This window comes from Nannospalax galili, unplaced genomic scaffold, assembly GCF_000622305.1.
Source record: "Nannospalax galili isolate Female #2095 unplaced genomic scaffold, S.galili_v1.0 scaffold95, whole genome shotgun sequence".
NCBI lineage: Eukaryota > Metazoa > Chordata > Mammalia > Rodentia > Spalacidae > Nannospalax > Nannospalax galili.
The window spans coordinates 2,550,428-2,561,355 of record NW_008342393.1 but is presented as its reverse complement, the minus strand read 5'-3'; the positions used below and the strand labels follow the sequence as shown (position 1 = coordinate 2,561,355).

The following is a 10,928-nucleotide window of genomic DNA, read 5'->3' as shown; positions in this document are numbered from 1 at the left end:
GGGGGACTGGTAGGGGAGTGGGGAGGAGAGAGACAACAAAGCGGGAGGGGATGTTAATAGCCAAATAGGCTCTTTTTCATGTTTCCCTCTGCCTGCCACCCTTGATGGATGGCTCAGACAGGCACCGGAGAGCATCAGGGAGACGCGAGCCCCTTTGGAGCGATGGGGGAATGGAGGGGAGGGGGCTTCAGGAGCCAGGATGGGGGTCTTTGGGGAGGGAGCTCTTGGAGGGTTGCAAGGGAATGACCCCAGGAAATGGCCAACTCTTGGGGAAACCAGAGGAAAATGGCACTGTTTACAAGTCTCCCCTCTGCCCGCCTGCCCCCATTGTCCCCCGTGGCCGTGGAGACAACACCAGAGATCGCAGGGTGTAGGTAGGGTACGTGTACCTCCGGACACAGAGAGCAGCGAGAAGCTGTGGGTCTGCTTATGGTTGGGAAGGAGAGGTGGCCAAAAACCGGGGCCTGGGAATTCCCTTCCTCCCCTCCAACTCACAGAGCCTCTGCTGTCTTTCTCATCATTTTGCTCCATCTTTCCTCCTTTCTCTTTGTCTCTGCTATTGTTTCTTTCCTCCATCTCCCCCACCCCAACTGGGTGACATCAGCCAACTGTGCTAGGAACTGTCTTGCTGAGATGTTGTCTGTGGCATTTGAGCACACATAATGCCCCCTATTTTCTGTCACTTTACTGAAGTCCTGGGGAAACAGGTCCCCACTGGAACCTTAACATGACCCAATTTGTGAGAAAATGCAACCTTATCCCTTTTATGCCTTCCCCCGGCCCTGGTCTGCGAGGTACCTGGTGCAGAAGCTGAAAATTACAGATTCCTGGCCAGGCCTGGGACTCAGAAACATAGAAGAGAGTCTACCAAACTCAAGCTGCTCTAGCCAAGGCTTCCCTTTTACAATCCCATGACCCCTAAAATAAATGAAATGAAGAAAGAACTATGTAGCCTGTTAAAGCCCAAGCCAAATGCTAACATGACTTTGCAGCTGGGGTTTTTTCTGCTTGTTCAAGAAAGGATTGAATTACCTGGGCATGGTGGCATACACCTTTAATCCCAGCACTTGGGAGGCAGAGGCAGGTGGATCTATGTGAATTCAAGGCCAGCCTGGTCTACATAGTGAGTTCCAGGCCAGCTGGGGCTACATAGTGATACCCTATCTCAAAAAACAACAAACAAACAAAAAAGGATTGAATTTATACAAACAAAGAGCTTTTCAAGAGAAAAGTTACTAAACACTAAAAAGCTGTGGAAGCAGAAGAAAGCCTCACTTCCTATGGAAGATTTTTATTGATTATCATCAGCACCATGGTGATTATTATTTACAATCTGGGGGGTAAAGGGATTACCCAGTTCAAATGTGGCTACTGCAGGGCAGTTAAGAGCAATGGGTCTGGAGTCTGACCATCTGGGTTCAATCCTGCTTTCTCTTCTCAGAAGCTGGATGTCTGCAGGTAAATTATGTTGTCTTTCTAAATCTCTGTTTTCTCTTCGGTAAAATGGGATTGTAATTGAGTGGGTGGTAGAAGGGATAAATGAGACATTCCACACGAAGCAAATAATGCCTTGAGAACCTCCTGCTTCAGCCTTCTGAGTTCTGGGAGGGCAGATGTGTGTAACCATGCTCATCTATGGCTGATGAACTCTCCCTCTCTCCCTCCCTCCCTTTCCTTAGGGTGTCCCCTGTGTCCCAGGCTGGCTTCTTTTATGTCACTGAGGATTACCTTTAACTCCTGATCTTCCTGGCTTCTACCTCCTAAGTGCTGGGATTACTGGTACATGCTGCCTCAACAAGCTTAAAGTTTTGCTTTTATTTTATTTTATTTTATGTATGAGTGTATTGCCTGCATGTATGTAAGTGCACCCATATTGTACACCCTGGAACTGGAGTTATGGACAGTTGTTAGCTGCCATGTGGGTGCTGGGAATTGAACCTGGATCCTCTGCAAGAGCAGCCAGTGCCCTTAACCACTGAACCATCTCTCTAGTACCTTGTTTTGTCTTGTTTTTTAAGAACAAGAGTCTCACTATGTAGCCCTGGCTGGCCTAGAATGCACTATGTAGACCAGGCTGGTCTTTGCCTCCAGAGTTCAGGAAGGATTAAAGGCATACACCACCACACTCTGCAAGCTTGAAGGTTTTATAATGTTCTGATTAAAAAGAAGAGGTGGATTAAAACCCACAAATTAGGCCCGTGAGATGGCTCAGTGGGGAAAGGCTGTGAGGTGGCCCAAAAGGTGATGGTGATTGCCACCAAGCCTGAAGATCTGAGTTTGATCCCCAGAACCTACATAGTGGAAGGAGAAAACTGACTCCTGCAAGTTGTGCTCTGACCTCCATATGCATTTTATAACATGTTTGCCCCCCTTCATAAAATAAACTTTATTTGTTTCTTGGTTTTTTGGGGGGTGTTTTTTTTTTGGTCTTTTTGAGACAGGGTCTCCCTGTAGCCACAGCTAGCCTGGATTCGCTTTGGAGACCAGGCTGGCTTCGAACTCGCAGAGATCTGCCTGCTTCTGCTTCCCGAGTGCTGGGACTAAAGCCATGTGCCACCATGCCCAGCATATAAATGTTTTTTAAACAAATCATTTAAGGAATCACATGCTAAGTGTCATAACCAGCATGGATATCAAATATTCTTAACACTCAGCTCTAGGGCAAGAGCTGCATGACTTGAAACAAGACTCCCCTAAAAAAAAGCCCCAGAGCCCATGTCCTTAAGGAAGTAGGAGATGGGGTAGAATAGAATGAAGAAGGCATGAAACGAGAAGATCTGCATCGGGGGTATGGCTTCCTCGTGGAGAGTGCTTGACTGGATCTATGATAGAAACTTACAGTCTTAAATATATAGACCAAGACACTTGGATCATATCTTGTATACATTGAGGAGTGATTGAAGACTTTTGAACAGTATTACACATGTAAAACTCTGCATGCATTTGTACATACATGCATATGTATGCACTCTGTGTCTTTTGAGACAGGTTCTCACTATGTTGTCTAGGCTAGCTTAAATTCCTGAACTCAAGTAATCCTCTTACCTCTGCTTCCTAAGTACCTGGGACTACAGACACTTGCCCAATGTCTGGAATTATTCCTTTCTTTTTTCTTTTTTTAGAGAAAAATTAACCTAGTGTAGTGTGGTGGTATATAGAGTTTGTAAGGGAGAAACTGGAGACTGTGGAATCAGCAAAGGAAGAAAGACCCAAAACAGAAAAGAAAGAATGGATATGGAAACAGGAAAAAGTTGGTAATGAAGTGGATGTTAGGAAGAGAGGAAAGAGGGCACGCAGCAAGGTGCTAAGCTCTAAGACTTTGAACCCAAACAATGGGAGGAAATCCGCAGACACATTGTTTGATCATCCTGATTCAGCTCTGACCGGGGTCCGAGATGCCTTCGTACAGGAGATGACTACAAAGCCCACTGTATGAGCTTGCTGTGGCATCATATTTTCTGCAGATCCATTGTGATAGGAAGTCAGTGGTATCTAGCCTTCATCCATCTGATTCGTGCTTTGAGATGTTGAGAATTGATTATCTTGTGTTTCTTCCTTTGTCCACCTACCTCCCCATGACTGATCTTAGAGGTTAAGGGTCCATCTCATGGTGAATATAAATAGCCCTTTTGGGGGACTTAAGGCTCAGCTCTACCCGCCTAACACTTTAACAAATGAGCCAAGAAGAATGCACCCATCACATAGGTCCTGCCCACTGGGACCTGAAACTCTAAGATGGTCTGCAGTTTGACGATCAAGTAATGAGGCAAATTTATAGGCAAATGCCCTAGGAGCCATTTCTCTCTTTGAGGATGTTCCCTTCAAAGCATCTCACTGGGAGGCTGCACTTGTTCCAAATGCTTCCATTGTTGAAAACATTTGGTAAGGTTCTGTGGGAATCATCTTTAGTCCGCAGCACATTTGGTTTACCCTCCTCAGAGGCTCCAGATCTGCATCTTTGGAAAATGAGATGGTTTGACTGTTGGCATTTTTTTTTTTTAAGTTTCTAGTTCGCTTTTAGCAATGACAGTGATTGAAATGAAGTCATAGTTGGGCACAGAAATGTCTATGGGAGGCTGAGACTTGGCAGGAGGAATGTTTGAACCCAGGAATTTGAGGCCAGCATAAGCGGCATAGCAAGCCTTGTTAAAAAAACAACAACAACAAAAAAAAACCTTACAACCTTTTTCTTTTCTTTTTTCTTCTCTTCCCTCTTTCCCTTCTCCTCCTCCTCTTCCTCTTCCTCCTCCTCCTCCCCTGCTCCTCCTCTTCCTCCTCCTCCTCCTCCTCCTCCTCCTTCTTTTTTTTTTTTGGTCTTTTTAACACAGGGTCACCCTGTAGCCCCAGCTTGCCTGGAACTCACTATGTAGACCAGGCTGGCCTTGAACTCACAGAGATCCACCTGCCTCTGCCTCCCAAGTGCTGGGACTACAGGCATGTGCTACCACACCTGGCTTTTTTTTTTTGTCTTTTTGAGACAGGGTCTCCCTGTAGCCCCAGCTTGCCTGGAACGCACTATGTAAACCAAGTTGGCCTTGAACTTACAGAGATCTGCCTACCTGTGCCTCTTGAGTGCTGCGACTAAAGACATATGCCACCATGCCTGTATTTCTTTTCTTGAGAGCAAGTCTCACACTGTAGCCCAAGCTAGCCTTCAGATTTGTGGCAATTGTCCTCAGTCTCCCAACTGCTGGGATGACAGGCCTGAATCACCAAACCTGGCTTAGAATCATAGCCTTCTTTAGCTGGGTATGTTGGCATACATCTGTGATCCCTGTACTTGGGAGACTGAGGCAGGACAATTGGGAAGTTGAAGCCATCCTGGGCTATAATAGTGAGATCCTGTACCAAAAACAAAACAACAAACTAACAAACCATCTAGCCTTTTCTAAAGAGCCATGCTGATTTGATGTCATGATCCTAGTTTGGATCCAGAACTGAGGTGGAAGAAGTTGGTGAATGAAATAGCCAGAAAGAGTTCTAGTGGGAAAATTGATAGAAGATGAATGAAGGTACATTGTAAATTAGGCAATTGTTTTGTAGCAATTTAAATTTTTTGATTTTGATCATTATACAGAGGTTGTTTTGTGTGGCAGATGAATGCCTTTGCTTTGAGGAAATGAATTCTAAAGTATTTAAGGAAAAAGGAGCACAATGTCTTCAATGTACTCTCAAAGTTAGAAAAAGGGCTATGGAGATGGCTCAGTGGGTAAAGCACTTGCCATGCAAATGTAAGGATCTGAGTTCAAATCCCCAGAACCCACATGAAGCCTCACATGGTAGCACAAACCTATAATCCCAGCGCTCCTTGGTGAGATAAGAGGCAGAGACAGGAGGATCCTTGGGAGTTTAAGGGCCAGCCTGGACTATACACAGTGAACAACAAAGAAACCTGTCTCGAACTAGGTGGAAGGTGAGGGCTGACACCTGAAGATGTGTGCACGTGCACACCCATACCCACATACCCCCCACACACACAATCACATACACATACACATTATACATATATCACATACTAAAAAAATTTCAGAAAGATGCTAATGTAAAATATAGATAGAAAAGGCTAAAATAAATAGATCTGGATGTAAACAATTGATGGATCTGGGTAATGGGTATATAGTAGCTCTTTATATTAGTTTTTATATTCTTGAATAAGTGAAATTTATTAAAATAAAAAGCTATAAAACCTTTGAGGGAGTTGGGGTTGGGGAGACAGCTCAGTGGGTAAAAACAGTTGATGTAGAACCATAAGGACCTGAGTTCAATCCCCAGCACTCACATAAAAAGCCAGGCATGCCTGCACATGGGTGTGGAAGCAGCTAGATCCCAAGAGTTTGCTGGCCAGCCAGCATAACAGAACCAGTGAGCTTCCAGTTGGTAAGACTCATTATCTCAAGGTAATAAGCTGAAAAGCAATAGAGGAAGACACCTCTCAGGAGCTGCTCTTCTCTTTAACTTCAGAATTGGATGAAGACACATGGAAGGCATGGGAGTCTATTACACCTGTGGTTGACACGGAACTGGGAGAGTTAATATTTTGGATGACAGGCTCAGGAGAAAGGAAGATCTCAGTAACATGGGGAACATTGTCTTTATCAGTGTTCAACTGAGTTGAGACAGATGAATACAAATGAACTGAATGTGGAGGAGTATACCTATGAGTTGGGCATGGTGGTGCACACCTTTAATCCCACACTTGGGAGGCAGAGGCAAGTAGATCTCTGTGAGATTGAGGCTGGCCTGGTCTACATAGCAAGTTCCAGGCTAGCTGGGGCTACAGGGAGACCCTGCCTCAAAAAACAAAACAAAAAAGAGTTAATATAGGTAACATGACTAAGGGTAACCTGCACCCAAAACAGAAAGCTTAGTTAGTTGTTGCTGCAACTTCCATATGCTGAGATGATACAGGAGCTACTATTATTTCTGGCTGCTGTCCCTAATTCCATGTTCTGAGCTGCATTCGTAAAAATCCAGTCTCCAGGGGCTAGACAGATGGCTCAGTGGTTAAGAGCACCGGCTGCTCTTGCAGAGGACCTGGGTTCAAATCCCAGTACCCACATGGCAGCTAACAATCATCCATAACTCCAGTTCCAGGGGGATCTGACAACCTCTTCTGACTTCTGTGGTCATTGCATGACATGAGCGCACTTACATACATGCAGGCAATACATTCATACACATAAAATTAAAAAATAATAAAATATTTTTAAAAATCTAATCTCCAGGGTCAGCAAGATAAAGATGGATTAGTGGGAAAAGGCACTTTCTGCTAACCCTGAGAACCTGAGTTCAATTCTCAGAATCATACAGTAGAAGGAGAGAACCAACTCTTGCAAGTTGTCCTCTGACCTCCACATGGGTGCTATGGGATGTGTGCATTCACACACATACATACACTAAATAAATGTCTTTTTAAAAAAAGTTTATTTACCATTTTTATTTTATGTGCTTGTGTGTATTGCCTGCATGTAGGTAAGTGCACCTGTGTCATGCAATGCCCGAGGAGGTCAGAAGAGACTGTCAGATCCCCTGGGACTGGAGTTATGGACAGTTGTTAGCTGCCATGTGGGTGCTGGGATTCAAACCCAGGTCTTCTGCAAGAACAACCAGTATTCTTAACTGCTGAGCCATCTCTCCAGCCCCAATAAATGTCATTTTTAAAATTAAACTTATTTATTTTTATTTTCTGTGTATGAGTGTTTTGCCTGCATGTATGTAAGTGTGCCATGTGCATGCAATACCCATGGAGGCCAGAAGAGGGAGTTGGATTCCCTGGAACTAGAGTTACAGATGATTGTCAGCCACCATGTAAGTACTGGGGACAGAACCTGTGTTTCCTGCAAGAGTGGCAAGTCCTCTTAACCACTGAGCCATCTCTCTAGCCCCAAAATAGATAAATGTAATTTTTTTTTTTTTTGAAACAGGGTCTCCCTGTAGCTGCGGCTGTCCTGGAACTCACAATGTAGACCAGGCTGGCCTCAATCTCACAGAAATCCACCTGCCTCTGCCTCCTGAGTGCTGGGATTAAAGGCATGCACCACCACACCCGATTAATAAGTATAATTTTAAAAAGGAAAAAAGAAAAACAGTTTGAACTGATTGTGGTAGCACATACTTGCAATCCTAGCACACAGGATTCTGAGGCAGGAGGATTAAAAATTTGAAGGATTCCCATGGGCATATATAGAATTGGAAGTCAGCTTGACCTACAGTCTGAAAAATGGAAAGGGGTTATTTTGTCAGGTAGTAAGTTCCCTGTCACTCAAAATATCCAAAGAAGGATGTTCTCAGGGTTACTATAGTAAGAATTCTTACAACAAGACTTGGGTTAGATAGACCTCCAGTCTGATAAACTCTGAAAATCTAGACAATCATATGTCTGTTTAGAAAAAAAAAAAAAGGAAAGCCACCAACTGCCTCATTACTGTGTGGTCTAGATTATATCATGTTTACAGAAACTGCCCACAAACCCACTGATTGTACCCAGCTTGGGAAGCCTGGACAGAATACTCCTAATTTTGAATTTCTGGCTTTCCTATCCAATCTCTTTTCCAGTCTCCCATCTGCCCCTGGGTTATTGCTGCCCAGAACTTTCTATTTTGAGACAGATTATATATTCCAGACTGACCCTGAACTAAGTATGTAGTAGAGGATACACTTCTGATCTTCCTGCTTCTACCATGCCTAAGTGCTGGGACTACCGGCATGTGCCACCACACTTGACTTAGGTGGTGCTGGGGATCAAACCCTGGGTTTCATACATGTTATACCAACTGAACTACATCCTCAGCCCTACCCCCATCCCCCTTTTTAAAACAAGGTCTCTGGGGCCTGGAGAGATGGCTCAGAGGTTAAGAGCCATCTGACTGCTCTTATAGAGGAGCCAGGTTTGAGTCCCAGAACCCACATGTCAGCTAACAACTCTCTGTAACTCCAGTTCCAGGGGATCCTATGCCCTCTTCTGACCCGAGTCCCAGCACCCACATGTCAGCTAACAACTGTGTGTAACTCCAGTTCCAGGGGATCCTATGCCCTCTTCTGACCTCCATGGCCATTGCACGACATGGGTGCACTTAGGCACCTGCACACAAAACACTAATACAAATAAAATAAAAATAACAAATAAAATATTTTAAAACAGCTGGGTGTGGTGGCACACGCCTTTAATCCCAACACTCGGGAGGCAGAGGCAGGCGGATCTCTGTGAGTTCAAGGCCAGCCTGGTCTACATAGTGAGTTCCAGGACAGCTGGGGCTACAGGGAGGCCCTGTCTCAAAAAGACCAAAAAAGAAATTTTTTTAAAACAAGGCCTCTGTAGGTCAGGCTGGCCTCAAACTCAAGATAATCCTGCTTCAGCCTCCCTAAATGCTGGGATTACAGATGTGAAGTACTGCACTTGTCGAGTTTGCCTCGACAAGAACTTTCCATGTCTGATTTCAGGACAGGATTTCCCTAGATATTTGGAATACATTCTAGATGTTCCATTTCCCTCCTGATGCTAACTGTATTTGTTATTTACTTTCAGAGCATAATTCCTGCACTTAGAAAAGTCAGCAGGGGTCCCAGCACTCTTGCTCAGAGTGGCAGAAAGCAGGGCGGAGGGGCTGAAACAGTGACTTCTAGCCCCAGAGGATGGGCTGCACACCTCAACAACAAAGAAGGTAGAAAATGGAGATAAGAAACAGGCTTCCTTTTCTCCTGTAGTCTTCCCCCAATTCCTTCCTGTTTTAACCACAGGAAGAGTGATTAGGCCACCGAGGAAGGACGGCAGGAGAAAGCAGATGAGTTTTTATCTGGCTGGGGTCTGCCTGAGCTGCAGCCATGTGACTACCTGGCTGACCTGGGGTCTCCATCATGTCCCTACCTGTCCACAAGACGGATCAGGCTGCCCTTCTCTCCAGCCCTCCCCCTCCATTCCAGGGAAGGTTGCTAGGATAATTATAGCCTCCTGGTTTCTTTCTCTCCTTTCCTATTACTTTGGGTTCTAGAATTTTTTTTTTTCTTTTCTTTTCTTTCTCAGGGGACTGAGTCACTTCATCCACACTGGGAACTAGAATCTGGAAGGCTCCTTTCAGCAGAAATCATAAGGAAAAATTCTCAGGTCATCTCTCATTTTTGCCCTCTCTGCTTCCCTTCCTCCCAGTGGTAAGTAGGAACCTATTACTTTGTCCTTCATTTAGCAAGACAGAGCCTTTTCCCCCAAATGCCCAGACTGTCTCCATATTGACATAATCACTCTCCTCACAACCTCTCTATTCAGTTTCAGAACAGACCAGCTTTGCTTTGTTCTGTAGTTTGGTTTGTTTTCGGTACATGAAATGGAACCCAGGAACTTACACATTCTAGGCAAGTGCTCTACCTTGAGCTATAACCAGTCCTTTTTTTTTTGGTCTTCTTTTGAGACGAGCGTCTCCCTGTAGCCCCAGCTGGCCTGGAACTCACTATGTAGATCAGGCTGGCCTCAAACTTACAGAGATCTATCTGCCTGCCTCTGCCTCCTGAGTGCTGGGAACAAAGGGGTGTGCCACCATGCCCAGCCCTAGTCCTCTTTTTACCTTTTATTTTGAGACAGGGTTTCACCTGCCTAGGCAGGTGTTGAATTTTCCATCTTCCTGCCTCTGCCCCCAGAGTAGTTGAGTTGACAGGCCTGTGCCACCAGGTCTGGTCAGCAGACTTGCGTTGGAACCCTGCAAGCTCTATGACCTTGAGCAAATTTCAAAATATCTCAATCAGTTACCACACTTGTGAATTAGGAATGGTTATGCCTCTAGGACAGATTTTTTTTTTTTTTTTGAGATAGGGTCTCAATGTGTAACCAAAGTTTGCTTCAAACCCAAGATCTTCCTGCCTCATTCTCCAAAGTGCTTGCTGGGATTTACAGGCATGTGACACCATGCATAAATTTACTTCACAGAATTTTTGTTAAAAACTCAATAGACAGGGCTGGAGAGATGGCTCAGTGATTAAGAACACTGGCTGTTCTTGCAGAAGACCCAGGTTTGAATCCCAGCACCTACATCACAGCTAACAACTGTCTGTAACTCCAGTCCCAGGGGATCCGACAGCCTCTTCTGACCTCCTTGGGCATTGCATGACACAGGTGCACTTACCTACATGCAGGCAATACACACATACACATAAAATAAAAATAACAAATAAATAAATAATTCAATAGAATAACATACATAAAGCTGTTAGCCAGTGACTGGTAAAGTGAGTGCTGGAAACATGGCAGGCGGGACCCTGCAGGTCAGGTTTGCATGTGGGGTGGTATCGAAAGCAGAAAGGAGAGTCAGGGAGGGAGGGAGGGGAGAGAGAGAGAGAGAGAGAGAGAGAGAGAGAGAGAGAGAGAGAAAGGAGGGCTTTCTGGTGATAGGCCTAGGTGGGAAAGAGAGAAAGTGGGAATGGGCAGAATAAGGCAGAGCAGG

General features: G+C 44.9%; 1 long non-coding RNA gene across 1 annotated transcript in view; it reads left to right on the top strand.

The window, feature by feature from the left end:
- LOC115071283 overlaps window positions 1-9,645 on the top strand; it is a 22,223-nt gene extending 12,578 nt beyond the window's left edge. The window contains exons 3-4 of the long non-coding RNA XR_003850373.1: window positions 9,026-9,161; window positions 9,521-9,645. This is a non-coding gene — a long non-coding RNA (uncharacterized LOC115071283). The remainder of the gene's footprint in view (window positions 1-9,025; window positions 9,162-9,520) is intronic.
- Window positions 9,646-10,928: the final 1,283 nt, after the last annotated feature.